A 27,248-nucleotide genomic window follows, 5' to 3' on the forward strand; every position below is an offset into this window, starting at 1 on the left:
ATGTCACATGACAATTTCTTCTTAAATATAATCATAATGATACATGTGCTTGTCAGTTAGTCAAGGCAAATGATTTATAACATTATATATGTTTAAATCATAAGTATTTATAGACATTAAAGTGCTGCAGTCATATAAGCTTTCAAAAGCAAGTGTATATGTGTTTTACCTTCTATGCCTTCTAAAATATCTCACTTGTTTACTATGGCATACTAAGTCATTTAAAATCATTATAACTTTTATATTTTATAAATTACATCTTAAATAAGTAAGTTGTTATAAAGAATAACTCACATTTAGGTGTCATAAAGTTCGTTTTTCATCACAAAGTCACATTTACAGCAGTTCTACTTCCTGAAACAGTATACTTCTTGAATCTGCGGTGTCAGTGTAAAATCAGGGGTCAACGTTCAAAATGGCTGCTTTCAGCTTCTCTGCATGTATTCTGAGTGTTGAAGCTTTTAAAACGACTCGAGGACACTATTCACGAGGAAACCCACATCCCAGATTGTCTCCCATAACATTCTGGTGGGAATTTTGGTAAAAGCAAGTGACTGACATTCATTTTGTAATACAAATGAATCTAAACAGTGCAAAACCTTCTCGAAGTATTTTACAAGTCATTACAGTCTCTATGACAGTGAAACCAAGCCTACAGTTATTTAACATAAATACAACTTATTTTTATATGCCCCATTTCATTTTCTCATACAGATCTTATTACATACATATATCAGTATTATCAGAAGCATATAACTGTATATATAAGAGAAAGAGAGAGAGAGAAAGAAAGAAAGGAAAAAAAAAAAGAAAGAGAGAGAGAAAAGAAAGAAAAAAGGGACCTACAAAGAGTATCTACAAAGATATATTACTTACTGTTTGTTTTAATAAATTTGAACATGAAACATATTACTTACAACTACTTTAGTTCAAATTAATTGCAATTATATCATGACATATTATTAGAAATCATGTATAAGCAGTTAAGTCATGGTATAATATTTAGCAACAGTATTTAAACAGCATAAATAATTTTAAAGAACTAATAAGTTATTTTTCCCCTTATTCCATATTTTTCATCAAACTTCTCTCCCTGCCCTCCCCCACCCCTCACTAAATGCATAATTTAGAGAGAATGCCATTATTTAAAACAAGAAGAGAAAGGAAATGTATCAAATTACTAACCTTAGGTCTCTTTATCACAAAGAGAAACAAGTTGATTCATAGCAGGTTATTTGTTCCTCAGAAAGTTTGATTATTTATAAAACAAAAACAGTTCTTTGCACACAAAAAAGTAACTTTGAATAAATCTTTAAGAAATTTGTGGCTTTCCTGAAAATGTAGTAACTATAATTAAAGAGTTCAAAGAAATATAGAACATGTCATTTGTTTTTTAGTCTTTTTTGCTTCTCCGAAGTCTTCCAAGAAGTTCCTGTTGCCATCCTCTTTAGCGAAGGACTTGCCCATTCCATATCTTCTATTTTATCTAATATATTTTTTTTTTAATATACAGCAAAGCAGAGTCCAAGTCTTCAAAAATTCTAGGGCCATCAGGTAAAAAGATTTTTAGTTTGGCAGGAAATAAAAGATGAGCTTTGAACTGTGCTTTCTTAAGCTCTCTTATTAATGGAAAAAAAACTTTTCTTTTAGTTATTACCAAGGAAGAATAGTCAGTCAAAACGCACAGTTGCCTCATTAATTTTTATAGGTGCTTTAGCCCATGCAGATTTTAATACCATCTCCTTGTCATAAGATGATAAAAATCTTACAATAACTGATCTAGGATACTTTTTATTAGTATTAGAATTAGATAAAGACCTATGGGCTCTTTCAATACCAAAAGAAAATGCTTCTGACAGATCTAAAGTTTTGGGAAGCCAAGTATTTAAAAAGGAAGTAATGTTGTTACCTTCTATATTTTCTGGCAGTCCAAAAATCCTAATATTATTGCATCTGGATCTGTTTTCCAGGTCAAGTTTGGATTGAAGGTGTGTGTTCTGTTTCAGTAAAAATTCAATGTTAAGTTCTTCTTCCTGAATTCTGTTGTCCATATCTTTAAGAGTCTCTTCTATACCTGTAATCTGAGCTTTCTGATGTTGTAAGTCTTGATGTAACAAATCCATTTGTTTTGTATAAAGTTATCAATTTTAACATCCAGTCTGTCCATTTTAGTTGTTAGTTGCTGAATAGTTGTTAGTAAAACTGAAGCTCTTTCTTGATGCTGGAATCCTGACTGTTAGCCTTACTGGAACTCATTCTGAACAGAGGTGATAAGAGAAATTTCCAAGATGATTTCTGACAGGAAAATTATTTAAATTTTCTTTCTTTTTTAGATATTATTCAAGATACTGATATTCCAAACGTATTTAGAAAGAAAATTATTACATTAGTTGAATTTTAAAGTAATTATTTCCTGTCAGTGTAGTTATGTTGGTGGAGCTGAAGAAATCTGCTGCTATCCTGTGTTCATCCTTGGCCACACCCCCTAGCATACATTTTCTGAAGGATATAAAGTCTGAAACTTAAATGTCTGCTATTATTTACTGACTTCAATACTCATTAATGTATAAGGAAACCACAAATTTTATGAAGAACAAACCAAAAGTATAAAGCAAAAATCTGGATATTCTTAAAACATCTGGGCAGTCCAGATGTGTGCCTAATGCAGATAATCAACAGAACTGACCCAGCCGACCCCATATTATGGCAAAGTCAATCAGGAAACTAGAACTTGCTTCCTTGACTGCTGCAGCCAATCAGGTCCCTTGCTTCACTGAAGCGGACCTGATTGAGTGCAGCTTACAAGTAAAGCAAGGGACCTGATTGACTGCAGCAGTCAAGGAAGCAAGTTCTTTCAGGGAAAAAAAGACGGAATCACGCAACGGCACTATACAGCCGAATGAACGAAGCACCAAGCAAGGAGTGGAAGAGATGGAGAAACACGCAGCTGCTTCATATGGGGGCCCTCATACTTGAGGATATAATCAGGGGCTCCCTGTGGGTGAGAGTCTGGCAGGTGCCTAACGCCGGCTATGCTTGGTGCATCCCCCTCCTCCTCTTCTGCTCTAAATGTGTGGGTAGTATCGATGAAGCGCTCCCTAGGATGTGCAGGATCTAAATGTAGGACTCTATGTTTAGACTTTCCTTATCAGATGGCTTAAGAAAAAGCAAGCACCCTGGCTTTAGTCACAGAAAGAAAGATTGAAATGGTGTAGGTCGTCTGTCCATTTAATCCAGGATGTATTCTGTCTCCATGCTCTCTGACAGAGACAGCTCATTCTAGTATGTCTGAAGAGCTGAGGGGCTGAATTATGCTGCAGCAGTGATCATAATGAAGCATGTTTATTACAGGTGTGCATACTCACACAGTTGAACTTTCTAACCTTGTACGAGACCCAGACTCAAACCACAAAATTGCTGATTTCTGAAACTAGAATAGCAGTCACATTTAGCCATATAGCATCTCACAAAGTGCAATATACACATCCAGAGACTTCTTAATTGAGTCACCATTATAAAAACACAAAAGTAATATATGAACTAATGGAGCAGAAAAAAAATTGTGATAGCATTCTAAACCAGTGTGTATACTACCAGTTCCAGTTGTGTCTACATCCTTGAATTACAGCAAAATATTGTGTCCAGGCTAGTGATATTAAGACTGTGGCAAACTGATTATTTAACCATAAATTAATACTACTTAAAGGAAACTTCACTGTCCAGTGTAGTTAATATTATCCCAAGTGTTTTTTTCCTTATAATGTCAGCTGATTAATGAATAGTGTTCGGAAATCCTGAAGTACCTTCATTTTTTTTCATTTCTACTTGTTTCCCTGGCATAGATCATGCATGTTGTAGTACTTTTTGTTCTTTTTCAGATCTGACTTTTTTTTTGCTGTGGCTGTCGTCATCTTACATAGACAGTTTTTACTGCTGGTCATCAACCACAATTTTACATCCTTAAACTGTACCTTGTTGAGGTCATTAACGGCTGTAAACAACTGAAGTGAAAGAAGAGGTTGTGAAGAAATTAACAGGAATGACCAGTACTGCAACACTAGTGAATACTGTTATTTTTGGCCAGTAATATGTTGCCCTTATCCATTTAACTGCACAATTAAGCACAATACCAAACCTACAGACAGCTGCCGGTTGCCTTACTAGCTGTTTGAAGTCACAATTTTCAGTTTGTGATGAATGAGAAGAGTTGACCATTTTCACACCATTAATTTGTTAACTGGGTAGTTTGTCATCAAACCATTTTAGGCACAACTAGAGCCACAAGGGCAGAGGTAAATACAGTATAAGGTAGTCACATAACCCGTATGTTTTGGGGGAGTGGGAGGAAACTGGACTTCCAAGAGGAAACCCACATAGACATGTAGAAAATATGCAGACCATACAAGGGAAATAACCAGTAGTCAAGGTTGAACCCCTGATCCAGGAACTGTGAAGCAGAGGTCTTATCACTGAGGCCCTGTGCTGCTTGTGCTAAAGGAGTATGGGAGAGGGAAGGTCTGGATTTTTTTTTTTGTTGTTTTGTTTTGAAGGACTGCAGTTTTGAACACCGAACAGAATCACATTTTTTATCTCTGTTGTACAGGTGAAACTGTAAATGGACCAGTAAAGCTTTTTTAGCTGCTGAAACTAAGAACATGTCAGGGTAATTTATTTAAAAAGAAGCAAGGATGTTTTTTACAGGCCATCTAAAAAGTCAGAGACTAAAGGCAGTGTCATTGCAATGTGGAAGGGTGAACAAATTTTTTTCTTTTGTTTTGTTTTGCAGGATTTTGCCTCTGCTGCCTGGCAATCAGCCTCTATCTGATGGCCAAGTGGAATATTTTTTTTTTTGCCATCCCATAGGGTGACAGTCGACCTGGAGGGGGCATCATTTAGGCAGCCCTCATGAGTGGTTCAAGTTTTTTTTTCCTGTAAGCCCAACCTTCACTGCATGCATTCTGTGAGTGAAGGGTGCAGTTATTGGGCTGTTCTAGACACAACCTCACTTCCACAAGGGCTTTACGAGGAAGCAATCCTGCTGTCCTGAATCGAGCATGAGTGGTTGTTTCCATGATCTCTACCAGTGAACTCGCACCATCCCTTGTGCTTACTATCTCCCCAGCCTGGTATAACAGGTTGATTTTGTCAATATCTCACCATATGTTGGCTTAGAGTTGGCATGCTAGATACTGCAAGTACATGGTTAGAGAGGGAGAAAGCCCGCATACAGTGTGAATATATATCTGCAACTCTCAAAACTGGTGTCTGTGTCTGCTAAGAGCAAAGGATTGTCAGTAAGGATGTGTTATTTGCGATGCTGCCTCAAAGTACCAAGTGCAAATAGGCTGACCACAGAAGAAGCTAGAGCAGACTGTAAACACATGATAGTGATAAAGTTGATGGACTGACTGGCAACAGGTGACTTGAGTGAGATTAGGGGAGGGTGACTGGTAATATACATTAGCTAGGATGACAAAGTAGTTAGCTAGGACAAGTTACCAAAATGGACAGTAACACATAGCACAATGACAGGGAGTTTAGAATTGAAAACAACGACTAGGTCAAGAAAATTATTTTTTTTTCTAAGATTTGTTATGAAGTACTAGTAGGATGAAAGTTTAGATTAACTAGATTGGACTAAGGTAAGTAAACTTACTTAAAACTTGTTTTCAAAGAGGCATAACAGCAACCATAAATATCAATCAACAATTAATTTTGAAGAGGGATTTCAGGCAGTATGGATATTAGAGCCCAGGGTAGGTTAGTACAACTGAAGAGCCCCAGCAAGGCAAATTGCAAAGCTACAAGTGATACTAACAGTGGTATCGATGGGGAAAACAAGAACCCTTGATTTAGCAGTAACCAGTGGTAAAAACAAATGGTCAAAAATACGTAATAGAAGTAAGCGGTAGGGTTTTGGAAGGGTTACTAGCTTGCAAGGACAGCCCAGCTGGAGGCAGTATAAGTAACAGCAAGCAATTGAAGGTATTGATTAGCAGCAGTAACTCTTGACTAACAACAATCAGTTGTGGAAACAATTAAGGTAACAGCTGTCTGGATCCAGTAATGGAGCTGGGGGGTACTACTAACAAAAGTAAAATGTAAGCACAGATTAAATTCAAGCACAATAAGAACAAATGGAATGGAGTATTACACGAGTAACTGCATTAACTCAGGGAAAGACCATTGTAGACACTAGCACCAGCAAGGTTTGATATAGATGATGGAGAGAGAACTCAGGAAGGTGCCTTTGCCTTACTACAGGAAGATTTGGGGGGGGGGGGGGGTTCAGTACTATCTAGGTTCAGCACAATTCTTTGAAGGATGTCAACTGAGATTAGTTGGCACTAGAGTTCCTAATAGTGGAGTGTGAATATGGAAGGGGATGTGCAAGTTTACCGCTGATCCACAGTGCTACTTGAAGCACAGCGTGTGCCCTAGTTGTTAATAGTTTTCCTCTGTGTCTCTCTCCAAGTCTCACGCATTGTGTAGCAGTGAGTTCCCACGAAAGAAGAACTAGTCAGTCAGCAGATGCATGCAGGAGTGTCCCACAGCAGGAATGGCCTGGGTTAGGATTATCTGCATACTTTCAGCAACATAAGATTTTTTGGTTACGTGCACACTTTCAGCAACATGAACCCATGAAAGGGGGTACAACAAATTCTAAAACTATAAACCTGGTACAAGCAGGCACAGGCCCCACACACAGGCACACACACACACACACAAACACGCATATGTATGTGTGTATATATATATATATATATATATATATATATATATATATATATATATATATATTTGTAAAAAAAACCCGTATTATGCATGTAAAATTGCAGTGTACTTTTGAGGTGGACCTGTGGAAGCCTAAGGGCGAAAGCATTTCTGAATATTTACTTTCTGATTAAATTCTGCCCTTATTTGTACTGTCTTATTTATTTATTTATTTATTTATTTATTTATTTATTTATTTTTAAGTATTTGCTCTTTTAAGTTATTGTAAAGTGGTGGCTCATTTCATGTAATGCTGATGAAAGATACCCAACACTGCTAAAATGTAAACGGGTGTAAGATTGTGTAACTACAGGGTAATATGGAGACACCAGGTACAGCCCTTTACCTAGGTAGACCTGGTACCTCCTGCTGGAATGACACTATTTAAGCTGCTCAATTTTCTTGTCTGGAATAAAACAAGAATGCAACCCTGTCTGTGAGTAAAGATCTGCTTAAACCCTTAACTATAGGTTCATAGGTAGGTAATAGGCTATTGTCCCTAGGGGCCTATACAAGCCTAGCCAAAAAGGTACCCTGGCTTTCAACACCCAAGAAAATTATTTTCCTATGCCCCTGTCAAGCAGAACCCCAGAAGTGATCCCCGGGGTGAATTTCCTATTAGCCATCCAATCACCAAGATTTTTCTTGAAGAGTGCTATAGGTTGGACTGATCTTTCCTCCAGAATGAGGAATTTATTTATTTTTATTTTTGCTAAGTTACCTGTGGCCAGGATCCGACATTCTTGAACAGTTTGTCCATATTCCAAATCTTTTACTTTGCCCTGCAGACTTTTGAGGCAGCAGGTCATGATACAAGATCTGCACTTCATGGATTTCTCTGTCTTTTTTTCACAGCTGGAATGGCCAGGACAAGATGGTTACTCACCACAGGAGCAGTCCGGTCCTGGGGTCATCTCAGGCATTACTCAAGTTCTAGATTTAACTTTGCAGACAAAGAATGCAACATATTTGTTGATAACTGGCACTAGCCAAGAACAACTTTAAAACTTCAAGAAAAACAGAGTTAAAGTAAATTTAAAGTAAAACAAACAGTAGTGAAACAAGAACAAAGAAAAAGAAAAGAAACAGAGTTAAGTATGTAAACTTTAAACTTAAGAAATCCAAAATAGTCAAGTAACAACTGAGTCTCAAAGCCTGGGTCTGGCTTTTGCTGAATTTACTCACAGATCATTTAAATGTACTTAGTTTGATCATGTTGTAATGTGAACTGCATTACCTAGATTCACCCACACCTATGCCTTTTTTTGCTGTAATAATTTGTGGAGTTATTTTTGTGTGTGTGTGTGTGTCTTTCCTGTTGTTTCACTTTACTCACTGAGGGTTCTAATCTCTTGTTCAGTGACAGGATAATGTACTACACCATCTTTCTAAGCACATTTTTCTGTGATTGGTGTTCTCCCTGCGGTGTATTGTCACCTCACAGCAAGCAGTTCTCTGGTTTGATTCTCAGCTGGGGGTGCCTTCTGTGCAGAGTCTGCATGTTGTCCCTGCAGTCACGTGGGTTTCCTGTGGATGCTCTGGTTTCCTTCCACAGTCCAAAGACATGCAGTAGGTGGATTGGACACTCAAAAAGAAAAAATTGGCCATAGGTGAGAGTGTGTCTGTGTGAATGAGTATTACGAATGAACTACCATGGCGGGGCTAGCCACCTGGTACTGTAAACCCTGGCTCAAGATAATTGTCACTGCAGAAGTAACACCCTGATCCCATGTGCAAAATGAGAAAAGGGGTTGAGGATGAATGGTGTTCCCTGGTCTTATTTGTGCTTACTGTTTATTTGTTGGTTTGTTTGTTTGCTTGTATTTGTTAACTGGAGTAAAATACTCATTTGCATGATTTTTTTCAGACTTGGCCCAGGAGGATTCCCAGGTTAAGACAGTTACTTAGAGTTGCACAGTAGGAAAACTGAGACCAAGGGCTCAAACCCTATACCACAGCATGAAGCTAGTTAACAGCACAGGAACTTAATCCTTTTGCTAATATGCATTGTGTACACTGTTGACTTTAGTCCACAAGTCCAATAACAATTTGTCTAGAAACTGTGAAATATATCATTACATCTTGCATCAGTAAGTATGTATGACAGTAATTCATTTTTGAGGTCCATTTCTCCTCTTTTCTTTATTTTTCCATTGTTATGCTTCATCCATGCATACTCTTTCAAATAATTTTTTAACAAACTGCATCTTTCCATTTGGTGCCTGTATTAACTCTCTTTTTTCAGAACTGTAGCTTCTTAGCCTGCCTAAGCCTTTCAACCCACTGTTATTTTTATGCTTACCCTTGTTGTAGTCTTGCGCAAATCTCCCCATAATAATTCTTACAGCTGCATTGTCCATTGCACTGTCTTTCTTCTAGTCATCGGTAGGTGTGAGCGATATTGCCCCAGTGCGCACTGTTTGTATTCAACTTAAATTTAACTGTACTGCTGTGTGCCATAGTACATCCAGGTAGTATGTGTTCTATAACGGAGTAAAATCCAAATGAGAGAGAGAGATGGATCTGAACCTTGAACTGTGACACTCCGTATTAGTAAGGTGGCTTTTTGAAATGGAACGTTTGTACATGAGCTTTCCTGTTTTTATTCTTTCAGATGTGAGATTTCATATGAATAAATTGTGTGGAATCATTTGGCGGTCCTGTCCCAGTGGCTGCTGCAAAATTCTTAGGCACATCAGAGTAGTGCCATGCTATGCAGTAGAGGAGTAAAGCTCTGACTATAGCCCAGCTCACCCAGATTCGATTAGCTGCTTGGGTGTCAAATGTTGTAGCTGGGAGGGATTGGTGATATCATCCCTGGTGGTTCTGTGATCATCCCCTGTAATGATCCTGGCTGGAGACAGACTTCACATTGTGAAGCATGGGCCAGATGTGGGTTTATGGTGGGGACGTGACTGAGCTGCAGTGGAGACAGGGCAATAAGTCACATATCCCCATTGCACTCCTGACCCTCAAACATATGACAAGGGACCAAAGAAAGGTGGGAAGCAACAGTGGTAGGTCGTAAAAATAGACCATCCCCTTGGTAAATGTGAAGGCCTGATTTCCAGGCCACCCTCAAGTTCCGTATTGGCCCCAGCCCTATCAGAAAAGGTCCATGGTGGTTAGCAGACCAAGCAGTGGATGTTGGGCACTGGCTAGGGAGCTATTGGATGTTACAGGAGAGAGAGACCCCCGTTGAAGTATGTGAATGGTTTATAGAAATGAAGGGACAGAACACAACAAAATGATAACTATAGTATCTATTTGTACAAGGATTGAGTTGATAGCTAATGAAATAGTCCTTAAAAATATAGAAAATAAGTCTGCATTTAATCACTAAATATACATATAATTGTAGCATTACTTGTTTATTGTCACTTTTAATTTCTCTGGATGTTTTGGGTTTCTAATACCATGGCAGGAATGGACCCCATTCCTGCGCTAGTGCTCAGAGTTCATAAAACTAGTATTGCTTCAGTCTTTCTTTGCCAGGAGTGCAGTCCTTGGCACCTGCAGTGCATCCAAAATCGCCTCCATTTTCAGTTCATATGGAGTTACATGTATTGGTGGTATGTTTTAAGTACACATGAAAATTATTTTTTTTATTAGTCCTTTTCAATGATTAGTGATACTTTTTCCCTTTTTTCTTGGACTATTATATCTGTTTTTCTTGGATCTGTTTTCTTAACTTATTTAGTGGGTGATCCCATGTGTTCTGAACTTCGTCTTTGTCAACAATGCTTTGTGGTTCAAGTTTCCAGTGTTTTGCTATTTGTATAGTGTAGTATTTGATAAGCCCCTAATTCTATAGTCTTGCATCATTGTTATGCCTCAAGTTCTGTATTACAGATCCTATGTTTTTCTGTTTCTCCCAGTTATATATTTTGTAAACCAAAGTGTACCTGTCCTACTTTCTTTGGTTGCCATTAATAGTTTTTCATCTTTTGGATTAAATTTGCCTCTCCTTAACCATTCATGTGTCAAATCTTCAATCAACATGTGGTTGTTCCAGGAGTTCCCCATACTTGCCACTGTAAGTATGATCTTTCCAGTTTTCTTTCCTTTTTTTACAGTCTTTCTTTTGTTTTTTTGGCACTTTCAGTTACTGCCTGATATTTGTCTAATTTTGGTTTAATTTCCAGTCTCACTGCTTTCTGATAAGACGTCTTTGCTTAATTTAGCAGAAGCGTATTAGACTACTTCCCTTCATGTTTTACAACTTTCACAATGTTTAGATCTGATTATGTCAACAAATATGCATGTAGTCCCATGATTACAGACCTCTGCATATAGATAATTTTGAGGAGGATCATACCTCTTTCACATCGTGGGATGTATATAGTCTTTGTATGCACTGTTTTTATATATCATTTCATAAGCATGAAATATTTTTCGTGTTTTCCTTTCCAGTGATTCAGTGCTGTTTGGGTCTAGTTAGTAACACCAGTTGGCATAATGATAAAGGTCTTCCCTTCCCATACACAAGGTATATGGTTCAAGCATGACCGCTGGCCAATGTCTGTATAGAGTTTGAGTTTGCATGTTCTTCATGTGTCTCTGTGGTGTTCCTCCCACTTCCCGAAAACATGCTGAGTATTTGCACCTAAAAGTCCTCCAAGAATGAAGTTGTGAGAAGCAACACAGACTCTAGGTGGTGTCATATAGGGGAAAGAGTTGTATAGACCAATCAGTTTGAGCATCTGCCGTGATGAGCAGTATCCTCATGATAGGAGAACACTGATCACAGGCTACATGCCATGTCACATCTAGCCATTCAGTGATGTAAAAACTGGCTGTAGGTGATGTTGTCATGTTTTGACTAATGTTGCTAAATGGGTATTGGTATTTGCTGGTGATGGCTTGAGAACCGGGCCTACACCAAACTATGCCAGGGACCCATGCTAACAGAGGCAGAGGTGTATGTGCCCCTATTGGCCAGTGTGTGCCTGCCATGAACCCCAGCAGCCCTGCGACTGTAAACTACTTGCCTTCCAGTGTCCAGGTGCCCAGCTTGGATTACCTGGGATAGCTCTGTTAAGCGAAATCTGGACATAAAACACAATCAGCGTGCCAAACATGAACTAAGAAATCCTACACTCAGTGTAGGTTCACCAACAGTCCAGAGCTTGGAAATGGATAACATGATGGTAAGGAGACGGCTGGACATCCTATGTATCCAGGAAACAAGATCAAATGGCAGTGCAGCAAACCCATTAGGCTTGGGATCCAGATTTAACTACTCAGGAGGAGGACAGGATAGAAATGTGAGAACTGTGGTGAAGGAGTCACTTTAGATGACAGTGAGGGATGTTATCAAAATTAGTGACAGCCTCGACTCTGGTGTAAAGATAAGGCAGTATACATAATCTTGGCCTGTTCCCCATACCAGACTTGTGATAATGAGGAAAAGAGAGCATTCAGACAGCTGGTGCAGGACCTGCTAGGTAAAGTAGGACAGCATGAGTTGAATGTGATAATGGGTGACCTGAATGCACATATTGGGTTAGATAGAACAAGATATGAGGACTGCCTGGGTCCACATGGGTGGGACAACAGGAATAAAGAAGAGGCCATTTTAGACTTTTGTCATGCAAAAGGCTTGATGATCGCCAACACATGGTTCAACAACAGAGAGAGTGACAAGATCACATACAAGAGTGGTCAACATGCAACTCTGGTATGCTTCCTCCTAGTAAGGAAAGGGCAGTGGAGTAAAAACAGTAATTGTATAGTCATCCCCATTGAAACAGTCGGCCCACAGCATAAACCACTGGTTGCAAGAATCAGCTGCAAGCAGTGGTCAGAGAAGGTTCTAAGGCAACAGAGACCAGTCTGTTGACCTGGAAGTTGACTGGAGAGAAAGCACAAAAGTTCAAGGAATTACTTAGGGCTCTAGCACCTCAAGAAGAAGAGGAAATAGGTGTAGTTGAAAAAGAATGGTAGCACCTCTAAACAACATGTGTGAGGGCTACAGAGCAGGTATGCAGCCAAGCGAGATATGGAAATGAGGTACATAAGGAAAGCTGGTGGTGGAATGTAGAAGTCCAGGAAGTCATCAAAAGGAAAGTTGGTGGTGGAATGTAGAAGTCCAGGAAGTCATCAAAAGAAAGAAGTGAAGGAAAAAGTGGGAGATAGAAAAGACAGACCAGGCTAGGAAGAAATGCTGGTTAGCTAACAAAGGAACTGAGAGAGGAGTTGCAATAGCAAAAAACAAGGCATTAAAGGCACTCTACATGCATCTGGAAAGTGATTTAGTATATGGTACAAAGGATCTAAATCAGGTTTCAAGGCAAAGACAGAAAGATAAAGAAGATAGGCCCCTTCATGGGGTATGCCAGCAACAACCCACTCACCAGTCCACAAGACATCAAAAGCAGATTTCCAGCAGCTTCTCAATGAAGAAAATCCCACTGAAGCTGTACTAACCCAGACACAGCCTATGATAAAAGAAGAGGAGGTGCCCACATAGAAGAATTAAGAACAACACTAAGGAAAATGAAGTCAGAGAAAGTAGCAGACTCGGATGAGGTCATAGCAGATATGATAAAGATGTTGGGTGAGATAGGGGAGAAGTGTCTCCTGAGGGTTGTCATAGCAGTATGGACAGAAAGATGTATCCCAGATGACAAGAGAATAAGCATACTAGTGCCAGTGTACAAGAACGGAGAGAACATTTATAATGGTGGGCAGTGTAGAGGTATCAGACTCCTATCAAGCTACATGAAAGTTCTGGAGAGGGTGATTGATAAACAAATAAGGAGAGTAGGAGAAAGTAAGATGGGAGATGAGCAATTCAAATCAGGATACAGCACAACTGACCTGATGTATTATGCAGTGAGGCAGATACTTGACAAGAAGCTAGAGATGGAGAAAGAGTCCAACTGGGCATTCCTAGACTTGGAGAAAGCATATGATAAGGTTCCAAGAAAGTTGATTTGAGCAGTTCTGTTTTGGTCCGCAATCCCACTGCAGGCTGTGTACAAGGACCCAATGACTCTAGTACAAACAGTGTTTGGTCTCACAGAGAGTTCCCAGTGGGATTAGGTGTACATCAGGGTTCAGCTCTGAGCCCACTGCTGTTCATACTGCTGATGTACTACATCAAGAAACCGGTCAGAGGGGGCAGATCAACAAAGTTGCTGTATGCAGACTGTGAACAAGAACTTCAGCAAATGATAGAGGAATGGAATGAAAAACTGAAGGCACATTGAATGAAACTGAGTACAGGTAAGACAGTTTTGGTATCAGCAAATGATGGAATCAGAAAAGACTGAGAACTGATATAGAAAGGAAAATAGCGGGACGGGTTGAGCTCACGTATCTGGGAGGGGTGGTTGGAAAGGGAAGTCTGAACGAGGAGATCAGAGGGGCTGCAGTCAATGGGCACAGAGTATCAGGTGTGTACTGTATGACAGAATAAGTATGGTATAGAAACCTGGGCAGTCAAGGCAGAGCAGCCGAGGTAGCTCAAGATAATGGAGATGAAGTGCCTGAGATGGGTGGTAGGATGCAGACTGTGGAACAGACAATGAAATGGGGACATGATATTAGAAGCTGGAGTTGCTGCAGTTGTAGAAAAGGTGAAAGAGAACAGATTACTGTAGTTCAGACACGTGCAGAACAGCAGAATGCAATCTGGTGAAGAAGATTTTGGGCAGACAGGAAGAAGACAAGAGGAAACCAGGGCTTCCAGCAAAGTAGAGGATGGATTCTGTGAGAAGGCCTGCGACAGTCAGGCATGAGTGTCCAAGAAAGTAGGAAAGTGGCATTGAATAGAGAGAGATGACGACCCATGAGAAAACACCCCTACCCCATGTAGAAAATGGGGGGAAAGGTGTGGTTGATGATGATGATAATGAATAACACCAGAGGTGTAAGTTAAAACATTAAGAGCAAATTCCTAGATGTCAGGGTAGTTTTCAGTATTAGCTTTAGTTTTTCTGAAGTAGTCCTTGTTAAGCTTTCTTCTCATTTGTTCAGGTTTCACTGCTGACCCTCCATCTATTCCCAAGTATTTGTATACTCTGTCCTGTCCCTTATGTCACATTTTTGTTTAGGGTGATATTTTCTTGGTGCTGCAGCTTTCCTGTTATAAATGTTGTTTTAACGCATCTGATGCATTATTCAGTTTTAGAGAATGGGTGAACTGTATATCAGCACACTGACTGGAGAATGAATATTCTCCAGCATGGTATTAATGTACAAGTAAAGCCCGCTGAAAAATTAGTCTGCCACTTCACGGCAGCATATCAAGTTGCTGTAGAGCTTAGACAGAAAAATACTAACAGCCGCCATTATTTTATGCTCGCTAAGCAGCATTCTACTGTTTAGCGAGTGTAAAATGTAAAAAGAAAAAAAAAATTTAAAAAGCATGTGTGTATTTGCCTGTATGCATGCAAGTGTATGCATGCATGTGAGTGAAAGCAAGATCGATCAAGCCATTATTTTACACTCACTAAGTGGTGCTTTAGCGAGTGTACAAAAAAAATAAATACACACATATACAATTTGTTTCTGTTTATGTAAGTGTATGAATGTGTTTGTTTCTGTCTGCATGTGAGTGAATGCATGCACAAAAGCAGAAGACACTGTGTCTGTGTATGAGAGACAGAGAGAAAGAACAGTGAGGTTGATCAAGCCATTATTTTACACTCGCTAAGCAGCGCTTTTGCTGTTTAGTGAGTGTAAAGTAAAAAAGAAAAAAGAACTTAAAAAAAAGACTGTGTGAGTGAGACAGAGAGAGTGAAGAGTTTGAGCGATCCCTGGCAGCAGCAGTTACGAGGTCCGCATACCTCTCAATTGTACAGATTTTTGCCTCATATTTTTGATATGGCCCTCATTTGGTTTTAAATTGCTGGCAAAGCTTTGAGAGCTGAAGTCAGAAAATAATGGCAGGCATTTGAATTTCAGACTTTATTCCCTTCAGAAAATGTATGCTCTCGACTTCTTACCTCATCGTATGTTTTTATATATTTTTGATGTAAAATGCTTCCTCCAGCACCATTAACATATACTACAGCAAGTTTGAAACATTAGGGGGAGAAACTATTTTACATCAAAAATATATAAAAAAAAATAATGTACTAAAAAAAAAAAAAAAAAAAAAGGTAAGTAAATCAACAATTTTACAGAGAGCCCATTCTCTAAGCACAGTAATGCTCTCCAGGGTGTGTATTAATGTGTAATTAACGCCCTTCTAGGAGTGCAGTGTTAGACCTCATAACACCCCTGGGTGGGTATTAATTACACATTAACATACACCCTGTCAGGCATTATTGCTTGCTTAAATCCTTCAAAAAAATTAAGTGAGATGTCTTTGAACCAGGCTGGTTTCTGGAAGCTGAGCTACAAATCTAGCCTAGTCTGTTTAGTAAGCCATTTAATAAGTTAAGGTTAAGACAAAGCAGTTGTAACAAAAAAAAATCACCCTTACTGTCCCTGGGATAATAATTTGCCTTTAATATGACTCTGCTGTAAAGTAGTTTGCCACTGTTTCTTAGTCACCTCAGTGTAGGGTGCATCTTTTACATCTGCGATCATTCCATAATCAATGAATGCAGATTGCTACCAAATGTTTTTAATGTAATCTAGCCATGCCATACTTAAATACGTATCCCTTTTTTATTTTTACAGATCTCTCTTATGGGTTTAACAATATACTGCCCTTTCTTCTATATGGCCTACTTTATTACCTTCTTGTTCTATTGTGGCTGATTTTATTTCTTGATGGCTATAAAATCTGTTTGATCAATTCCAGTGTGTAATTTATATATTTTTGGAAGGCAAGTTATTGGTCTGTAGTTCTTAAGGTGACTTGCAAGTTCACTCTTATTGAATACCGTGATGTTTCCTGCTAACCAGGGTGGTGCCTGTTTGTAATGTGCACATAAGTATTCTGGGTACTACATCTGGGCCCTCTGGTTTGCAATTAGAAGTTTTTCTTAATTTTTTTTTGAAATTCCCTGGTTGTTGCTTTCACCCATTTCATATTCTCTGTGTTTAAGCTTCTTATGGTTTCTTTTTAACTCTCTTATCCGTTAGGTATCTTTATGTTCAATGAGGTCTTCATAAATGCTTTTCCAAAATGTACCAATTTCTTCTTTTTTTAGGTGGCAGTACTTTTGCTTTCACTTTGTTTCCCATTTCTCTATGAAACATTTTTGGGTAATCAGTGAATTGCTTATTTTGTACTTTTCCCTTGTTTGTATGCCTTCTGCGTTTTTCTGCTTGGGCTGATATTTTTAGTTTGTTTCTGGAAATGGAGTATGATAAATCCCGATCCATTTCATACTGTGTTGTTTTTGCCAGTTCTAGCTTTCTAGGAATTTTTGAAAATGTGTCCCCTTTTCTGGAGTCTTCCAAAACCTGTATTCGTGTCTTAGTTGCTTTATAGTTTTCTCAGAGATGTTTCAGTGGTGACAATCTACTTGCACCCATCTTTTCCTTTGTTTCTCTACATTTCTTGTGGTAACACTTTATCTGTTATCAGTTTAGTTACAGAGTAGTATATTCTATGTATTTCTAGTGTATTTTATGAATTTCTCTTGATAATCCCAGTTATTGTTTTTATCCGTTTTACCAGGTCTTCTAACAGTTTGGGTTGTATTCACTTTCTGTAATCTATTGCTTTTGTCTGTGTTAATACATCTGTCCAACTCTGTTAAATCAAGGTGGTCTTCCCTTAGATCATTCTTTTTTGTACTAAGAACATTCTTTCTACTGCCTTTTTTCCATTCTTTTCCTTGCTATACAGTTCTAACTGGACTTTCATTTGAGTTTCTTACAAACAGTTCCAGAGGCTTGCCTAATAGGTTCATAGGAGGTTACTAGGCTAGTGGCCATAGGGCCTTTACAAGCCTGGCCATGTAATACCCATGATGTTCTTCGTGTTTCACTGTTGCAGTCATCACACTTGGGTTATCTGCCTGCAGGTAGCCCTCAGTTGACCCGAATACCAGGGACTTTGTTTTTCTGCATCAGTTGCTGTCACTCAAGGACTGACGTCAGGTCGTCAGGAGTATAAAAACAGGCAGCCAACGCCATTACATCAGTCTTTCTTGCCGAGGAGCCCGAAGCAGAAGCAGTTCGCATGAGTGCTGGTCAGCCGCTACCTGAGTTTTCGTTTCCAAATTAAATTATCCTGAAGTCTTCTAAAGCTAAGTACCCCGTTGGGGATCCTTTTTTCTTGCTCTAATCGATGTCAGAAAAAGTTAACAATTGTCTTGCCTGTGGAAAGCAAATACCACACCAAGATTTCCATTCTTACTGCGTCACTTGTTTAGGTCCAGACCACGACGTACCTCGCTGTTGGTTTTGCGCCTTGTTCAATGCCCAAACTATTCATCATTGGGCTCTTTTTGTTGCTAAAATACTTTAGTTCTTGATCTCCGTATTCCAAAATGGCTTCGGTAAGCCATCCGACTACCGATCTTCTGAAAAAACGTAAGGATAAAGGCAGAGACAGACAGCAGGACAGGTCCAAAGCTGCGGACGACGCTTCTCTTAAGCTCATCGCCAGTTCACTGGTATTCAGTGAGGCACTTTCGCAGCCCCTGATGCCCACTTCAGTGGATTCACAGGCCTCTACCAAGACCCCGTTCAGAGTCCGGTATGCCGCGAGACTCCTCTTTGACTACAGAACCTGTGGATGTCTCTACCTTGGATGGGTCCAGAGCCACTGAGCAGGCACCGGCTTCTGAGGAAATTCTTCGCACTACCGATGTTCGACACAAACCGACGACTTCTTTCACATCTTCAGTTCTGTCTAAAACTACCGAGTTTCTAAGGCCAAGAGTATGCGCTACTCCTAAAAATCCAACGGCTAAAGCGCATGCACCTGCTCCCTTTCCACAATATCAGATGCTTAAAATGGCAGAAGACCTTATTATTCTGATTAGGGGAAGTCAGCCTTCTCCTGCTAAGAGAAAAAGAAATCTGTCCCCAGCAGCTTCAACAGGTCAAGAGTCCGATGACTCTGAGGTGTCTGATTATGAAAGAATGCCGTTATCTGCTTATGAGGATTCAAATGCAGCGGAATTCATTCCCTTGGCTTCTCCTCCAGAGGATTTTTCTTTTGGTGAAACCTTACATACTTTAAGAGAGCATTTCCACTGGGAATGCCAAGGCTATCCTCAGTCCAGAGAGAGACTCAGAGAATTTCTAAATTTGCCACAACATAGGCCTTTAGCAATACCCCCAGTTTTGGATGTTGTGGATGATATCTTTATGGAATCCAGTTTAACTCCTGATACTTTACCCCCCTGCTCCTAGAAAACCAGACAGGTACCACAGAGTACCTGACTCTCACAAATTCCTTTTCAGAAATCCTACTGCTGACCCATAGGTCATCTCCCAGAGGCCTAAAGCTATCAAAGCAACTACAGCTAAGAATCCCACCCCCTTCGGACAGGGATTCCAGAGCTTTGGACACATGGGATAAGAAAGTATATACCTCTGCAACTCTCTCCATTAGGGCTTTGAATTGTCAGTTTCACATGCTGAAGTACCAACAACATATTATGGAACTTATTAAGCAAAAAATAGCTACCTTTACAGACTGTGCCGAAATTAAAGAATTGCATGAGCTTATGCATTCTGCAAGCCAAGTCAGCAGGCATACATTGCAGTGTGGCTTTGACACCCTAGAAGCATCTTGCAGGGCAGCAGTCACTGGCTCTGTACTGAGAAGGCATGCTTGGCTTAAGGAGCAGACCTTGCCAGACCATGTCAAATCAAAGTTATTAGATGCTCCTTTGAACAAGGACAAGCTGTTTGGCACCAAAGCAGAAGAGGTTCTTAAAAAGATTGAAAAAAAGCTAAATTTATACAGACAAAGAATTCCTGCAACTACAGCCTCCTAGATTCAGTAGGCATTGCCCCTCGAAACACTGATCCTTTCCAGCCCCCTCAAGGTGATCTCAAACTAGGCCCAGGGGAAAGAGACCCCCCCCCCCAGACTACAGTCTCAGGTTATGCAGAGATCTAAGCAATGGAGTGCCTCCACCTCTAAAGCAGGAAGTGCTAAACCACCCCCTTACAGAAAGAATTCCCAATGCCTTCTGAGCTCCACTCCCCACCTCTGCCCTACTGCTTGTGCCCCTAGGAGGATGACTTGCCCTTCATGCAAAAAACTGGATTTCCATCACAAAAGACAGATGAGTCCTCAACATTGTATCACAGGGGTACAGATTTTACTTCCACTCACTGCCAACCCCAAAAGGGTTCCCAGACCTTCCTCCAAACCAGTGGGCAGAGGCACAAAACCAAGTTCAATCCCTGCTCTCTATAAGGACAATTCAACCTGTTCCTGCGGAACAGATAGGTCAAGGATTTTATTCCCGACTTTTCCTGGTACCCAGAAAGGAGGGCACTTTGCGCCCAATCCTAGATCTTTCAATTCTCAACACCTTTCTGGTGGTACCAAAATTCAAAATGCTCACCCTGCAGCAGATTCTACCTATGCTAGCCAAAGATGCCTGGTTAGTCACCCAAGACTTAAAAGAAGCCTATCTGCACATCCCTGTAAGGGAATCATGCAGGAAATATCTACGCTTCAGGGCAGGATCTATTCATTATCAGATGTTCATCATGTTTCACTGTTGGAATCATTACATTTGGATAATCTGCTGGCAGGTTGCCCTCAGTCGGCCTGATTAACAAAGTCTTGGGTCCTGCATCGGTTCCTGTCCCTTCTTCCATGACAAACTAGGTACTAAATAAACTCAAAGAAAGGGGTTTGTTTGATTTAATCTGATGAAGTTGCCGTATTTACTACAATGAAAAGTGCTTCATTTTATCATTAAACAAGTGAATTTAAAAAAAAAAAAAAAATTTTATCATTAAACAAGTGAATTTTTTTCGTGTCTCGCTTTACTGTTGGTACCCCCTTCTTCCATGACGTCAGTTCATCAGGGGTATAAAACATGCAGCCAATACCATTACATCAGTCTTTCTTGCCGCGCGGTGCCCGAAGCAGAAGCAGTTCGCAAGTGCTGGTCGGCCGACTCCTGAAATTTTCGTTTTTGAGTTTCAGAACCAAAGTCTTCAACTTAAAGCTAAGTACTCCGTTGGAGAAACTTTTTCTTGCTGCTTACCAATGTCAGTAAAAGTTAATAATTGTATTACTTGTGGGAAGGAAATACCTCATAAGGATTTTCATTTGTACTGTATTCCTTGCCTAGGCCGTGACCACGACGTACCTTGCTGTCGGTTTTGTGCTTTATTTAATCAGCGCACTATCCATCGTTGGTACATTTTTGCTTCAAAATATTTCGGTTCTCGGTTTAATTATCCAGAAATGATGTCGGTTAGCCATCCGACTACCGGAATACCGAAAAAACGCAAAAAAAAAAAGGCCATCGTGGTCCAAAACTGCCGAAGAAGCTTCTCCTAAGCCAGTCACCAGATCGCCGGTACTCAGTGAGGCTCTTTCACAACCCTTGATACCCGCTACTTCTGATCCGCAGGCCTCTACTGAGACCCATTCGGAGTCTGGTATGCCATGAGATGCTTCACATATGGAACCCGCGGATGTCTCTAACTTGGATGGGTCCGGAGCCACTGAGCAGGCACCGGCTTCTGAGGGTGTATTCAGGTCTACAGACTTGCATATTAAACCGACTTCAACTTCAGTGCTAAGGCCTAAATCTCGATCTATGTCTTAAAAAACTGACGTCCAGGCCACATGTTCAGGCCCCTATGCCTAAAAAACAAATGATCAAAATGGCTGAATATTTAATTACTCTAATCAGGGGTAGTCAATCTCCCTCTCCAAGAGGCCTAGGATTGAATTTGACTATTAATCTTCTGAACAGGACTCTGTTTCTTCTGACTTTTCTAATGACCTGGATTTGTCCATACCTACTTATGAGGACTCTGATGCACAGGATTCCATTCCCTCTGCTTCTCCACCTGAGGATTTCTCTTTTGGGGAAACTTTACATACCTTAAGGGAGCATTTCCTCTGGGAAAGTCAGGATTTCTCTGACTCCAAAAAGAGGCTTAGGGATTTCCTTCTTCTTCCTCAGCATAGGCCTTTGGCTATACCTCCTGTACTAGATATTGTTGATGTGTTTTTGGAATCCAGTATGGCCCCTGATTCCTTGCCTCCAGCCCCTAACAAACCAGACAGGTACTACAGGGTTCCTGAGTCCCACAAATTCTTTTTCAAACATCCTGTTGCGGACCCTGAAACCATTTCTCAGGGGCCCAAGGGCATTAAGGCTTCTACTGCTAAAAATCCTACCCCTTCTGATAGAGACTCCAGGGCGCTGGATAGATGGGGTAAAAAGGTTTATACTTCTGCAACCTTAGCAATCAGGGCTTTAAATTGTCAATTGCATATGCTAAAATATCAACAGCATATCATGGGTCTGCTTAAACAGAAAATGATGTTGATTTCTGACTGAAGAATAAAGATTTGCAGGATTTATTGCATTCAGATGAACACATTGGCAAACATACTTTGCAATGTGGTTTTGATTCCTTAGAGGCCTCTTGTAGGGCTGCTGTTACTAGGTCTGTGCTTAGAAGGCATGCTTGGCTTAAGGAGCAATCTCTGCCTAATCATGTTAAAGCAAAACTTTTGGATGCTCCTTTACAGCAGGACCGCTTATTTGGCAGTAAGGCTGAAGCAGTTCTAAAAAAGATGGAAGATAAAGCTAAATCTATGCAAACTGTGAAAGATTTCTTACAAATGCAACCTCCTAGATTTAGTAGGCATTGGTGTACTAAGAACTGGTCCTTTCCAGCTCCTTCCAGAGCCACTACGGCCAAACCCAGACATTCCAAAACCACCAGGTTTCAGTCCCAAGGGACTTTCAGAACTAAGCAATGGGGTGCTTCCACTTCCAAATCTGGAAACAACAAGGCTCCACCCTATGGTAAACAGTCTCAAAGACTTCCCTTCGAAATTACCAAGCACTTACCTCTTAGCCGCCTCTTTGTGGGGAAAACTGGCTCTTCATTCAAGAAACTGGCAACTTATAACCCAGGACAAATGGGTTTTAAATATAGTGTCCCAGGGATACAGATTTCATTTCCACACGCTGCCAACTCCAAAGGGGTGGCCAGACCTGCCCCCACATCAGTGGGCAGAGGCTCAGAAACAAGTACTTTCCCTCCTAAACATGGGGGCTATTCAGCTAGTACCAGAAGAGGAAAAGGGACAAGGTTTCTAGTCCAGACTTTTCCAGGTACCCAGAAAAGACAAATCATGGCATCCAATTCTGGACCGGTCTACTCTAAACACCTTTCTGGACATTCCAAAATTCAAGATGCTGACTTCACCAGTTACTTCCTATACTAGGCAGGGATGCCTGGTTGGCAACTCTCAATTTAAAAGAGGCTTACCTGCATATCCCAATCAGGGAGTCTTGCAGAAGATTCCTATGCTTCAAAGCAGGCTGCATGCATTGTCAGTTCTCTGCAGTGCCCTATGGCTTGTTTGCTGTGCCCAGGGTATTCACAAAGTGCCTGGCTCCAGTAAATGCATTTTGCAGTCAAAGAAATATTCAAATATATCCATACCTGGACGATTGTCTAATTCAGGCAGAAAACCAGGCCATTCTTCTAAAACATCTGGTGTTTGTAAAAAGACTTCTAACCTGTCTAGGGTACACCATAAACGAAAAGAAATCTCAACTGGTACCCTCTCAAAAATTTACATTCCTGGGTGCAAGCTTGAATACAACTGCCCAGATGGCTTTCTTTATGCCAGAAAAGCAAATTCATGATGACTTCAAACAGGTAGCCACCAAAAAATACTGCAAGCCTTGGGGTTCATGGCCTCATGCATTCTTCTAGTTCCATATGCAAGATTGCATATGAGGAAACTTCAGTGGTACTTAAAAAGTTTATGGAGTCAACATTGTCACAGCCTGGAAACAATGATTCCTGTCATACCTTGCCTGCGCCTATAGTTCCTATGGTGGGCAGAGGCCTGCCACCAAAACAAGGGACTGCCATTCACACCACTCCCTGCCACCCAAACCCTAACTACAGATGCATCAGACTATGCATGGGGGGCTCATCTGGAAGGGAAGTGCATTCAGGGTAAATGGAGCCCAAATCAAATGCACCTTCATATCAATCAAAAAGAAATGCTAGCTGTACAGAATGCACTGACATCCTTCAAGGACTACCTTCATCCAGGACAATTACCACTGTTATGTGGTACATAAACAAGCAGGGGGTACACATTCCTACCCCCTCTGCAGACTAGCCATGGCATTGTGGAACACGGCCTTGAGCTACCAAGTACAACTACAAGCTCAATTCCTGCCAGGAAAGCAAAATGTTCTGGCAGACGAACTAAGCAGAAATCTCATGGACTCTCACGAATGGAAACTGGAACCACGGATTTTCAGCATGTTGACATGCAAATGGGGGAGCCTAGACATAGATCTTTTTGCCTCACCCCAGAACAACCAGTTGGACAAAAATTTTGCACAAGAACTCCTCACAAAAAAGCCTGGAAAGTGGATGCTGTCTCCTTCAGCTGGAAAAAACTATCACTCTATGCCTTTCCCCCTCTGCCTGTGCTCTCCAAAGATCTACTAAAAGTCAAACAGGACAAACCAAAAATGATTTTGATTGCTCCAGACTGACCTCGCCAACACTGGTACCCACTCCTGCGCAGTGTGTCACACATTTCTCTGTGGCACCTGCCTCAGACACCTTCCTTACTGTCTCAGCAGGAGAACCAAATTCTGCACCCTCAGCTCCAAACATTGAATCTTGTAGCTTGGCTAATCGCTTAAATTCACCCTTAGCATCCCTCAGCAAACCTGTGATGGATGTTATTTTGGAGGTGAGAAGACCTAGTACTAGAAAATCTTATGCTGACAAATGGAAAAGATTCTGTGCCTGAAATCAATCTCAGGGGATGAGCACAGCAGTGCCCAATTTACCTCAGATTTTGCAATACTTAATTGAGATGCTTCATAAGGGCCTGTCTTCTTCTTCCATAAAAATCCATGCCTCAGCCATTTCAGCTCATTACAACACAGACCCCCCCCCTCATTCTCTCATCCTCTTCTAAAGCAGTATCTCAGAGGGGCCAAAAACTTGAGACCACCCAGGAGAGCTCCTACCCTTGCCTGGGACCTTAAGTTTGTATTGGAGAAACTCACTCTACCTCCTTTTGAGCCAGCTGCAACTGCAGACTTAAAATTTCTTTCCTGGAAAACAGCCTTCCTTTTAGCAATCACTTCAGCTAGAAGGATATCTGAATTACAAGCCCTTATGGCAGTGGAGCCTTTCATCATCTTTCATGCGGACAGGGTGTCACTCAGGACCAATCCATCATTCATGCCCAAGGTGGTATCCAGTGTGGCTCTTAATCAGTCCATTCATTTGCCAAATTTCTTTCCAATCCACAAAACAAGGGAGAGCGGATTCTGCATTCATTGGATGTACACAGACAACTTAGATTCTACTTGGACAGGACTAAATCTCGAAGAAAATCTGAGTAACTGCTGGTAGCATTTGTTGCAGGGGCAGAGGGGAAGGCTATTTCAAAGCAAACCATTTCTAAATGGATAAGCCATTGTATTCATTTCTGTTATAAGCACCATGGAAAACCTATCCCCAGGGGATCAGATCTCATTCCACCAGGGCTGCATCTACTTCTGCAGCCTTTCTCAAAGGTGTTCCTACCAGAGATATTCTAGAAGCTGCTACCTGGAGTTCAGTTCATACTTTCACCAAGCATTAACACTTACCAATTTTCTCTAAATACAGAGCTGGCTTTGCCACTGCTGTTTTACAGGGCCTTATAGCTGGTCCTAATGCTTTAGAAGTCCATCTTCCCAACCTTAGCTTTGGGAATCTACCCAAATGTAATGACTGCAACAGTGGAACACGATGAACATAGTACAGTTGTGTACACTTACCATAAATGTAGATGTTTGAGTGTATTCACTGTTGTAGTCCTGGTTACCCTCCCTCCAGCCCTGTTTTTCTTTTACTATACCTCTTCTTTCTTTTATTATGCTTAAAAGCCTTTTGGTGTATTTGCTTTAGTTTGGCGGTATATTTTTGTGTTTCTTATTATATATGTGTGTGTGTATATATATATATATATATATATATATATATATATATATATATATATATATATATATATATATATATTTTTTTTTTTTTTTTTTTTTTTTTTGCTCCCCATTTGGGGGGCACCTGACATCTGGGGCAAGAAAAACTGACGTAATGGCGTTGGCTGCATGTTTTATACCCCTGACGACCTGACATCATGGAAGAAGGGACAGCAACTGACGCAGGACCCAAGACTTTGTTAATCAGGCCGACTGAGGGCAACATGCCAGCAGATTACCCAAATGTAATGACCGCAACAGTGAATACATTCGAACATCTATATTTACGGTAAGTGTACACAACTGTACTTTCTCTGAACTTCCCTTTGTCTTATCCACTGCTCCCAGAGTATTCACAAAATGCTTGGCTCCAGCCATTGCTTACTGCAGACACAGAAATATTCAAATTTACCCATACTTGGATGACTGCCTGATTCAGGCAGACAGTCAGGAAGTGCTGTTGCAACACCTGACATTTGTAAAAAAATCTTCTAACCTCCCTGGGGTACACCATCAATGAAAAGAAATAAAAACTAGTCCCTAGTCAAAAGATTGTATTCCTGGGAGCAAGCTTGAACACAGCATCTCAGATGGCATTCCTTACTCCAGAAAAACAAGCCTGTCTGATAGACTATTTCACTCAAATGGCCACCAGAACCCAGCTATCCGCAAGGAAAATCCTGCAGGCCCTAGGGTTCATGACCTCGTGCATCCTTCTAATTCCATATGCCAGACTGCATATGAGGAAACTTCAGTGATACTTAAAAAGTCTTTGGTGCCAGCATTCTCAGGACCTGGAAACTGTAATTCCTATAATACCCTGTCTAAGGACAGAGTTTCTTTGGTGGCCAGCAGCATGCAACCACAAGGACTATCCTTTACTCAACCCCAAGCCACCCAGACCCTAACCACAGATGCATCAGATTATGCCTGGAAGGCACACATGGACGGCAAGTGCATTCAGGGCTACTGGAGCCCAAGTCAAATTCATCTGCACATCAACCAAAAAGAGCTGTTAGCTGTGTAGCACGCTCTGACAGCTTTCAGATCCCTACTCTCACCAGGACACCTGCTAATAAAAACAGATAACACAGTTATGTGGTACATCAACAAGCTGGGGGGAACCCACTCTGCAGGCTAGCCGTGGCTCTATGGAACACGGCCTTGGACATGCAGGTCCATCTGCAAGCTCAATTCCTGCCAGGCAAACAAAACTCACTGGCAGATGACTTGAGCAGAAATCTCCTAGACCCACACGAGTCCAGCACCTTCAACCTTCTGATTCAGAAATGGGGGGGGCCCAGAGGTGGATCTCTTTGCCTCCCCCTGCAATCACCAGCTCAGCAAATTCTGCACCAGGACACCTCACAACAGGGC

General features: G+C 40.8%; 1 protein-coding gene across 2 annotated transcripts in view; it reads left to right on the forward strand.

The window, feature by feature from the left end:
- Nucleotides 1–27,248, forward strand: part of LOC122812194 (volume-regulated anion channel subunit LRRC8C-like) — a 544,919-nt gene that overhangs the window by 489,204 nt on the left and 28,467 nt on the right. The gene's annotated exons all lie outside the window — the stretch shown is intronic.

Source organism: Protopterus annectens, chromosome 9.part0 (genome assembly GCF_019279795.1).
Source record: "Protopterus annectens isolate FY-2018-M chromosome 9.part0, PAN1.0, whole genome shotgun sequence".
Classification (NCBI taxonomy): Eukaryota; Metazoa; Chordata; order Ceratodontiformes; family Protopteridae; genus Protopterus; species Protopterus annectens.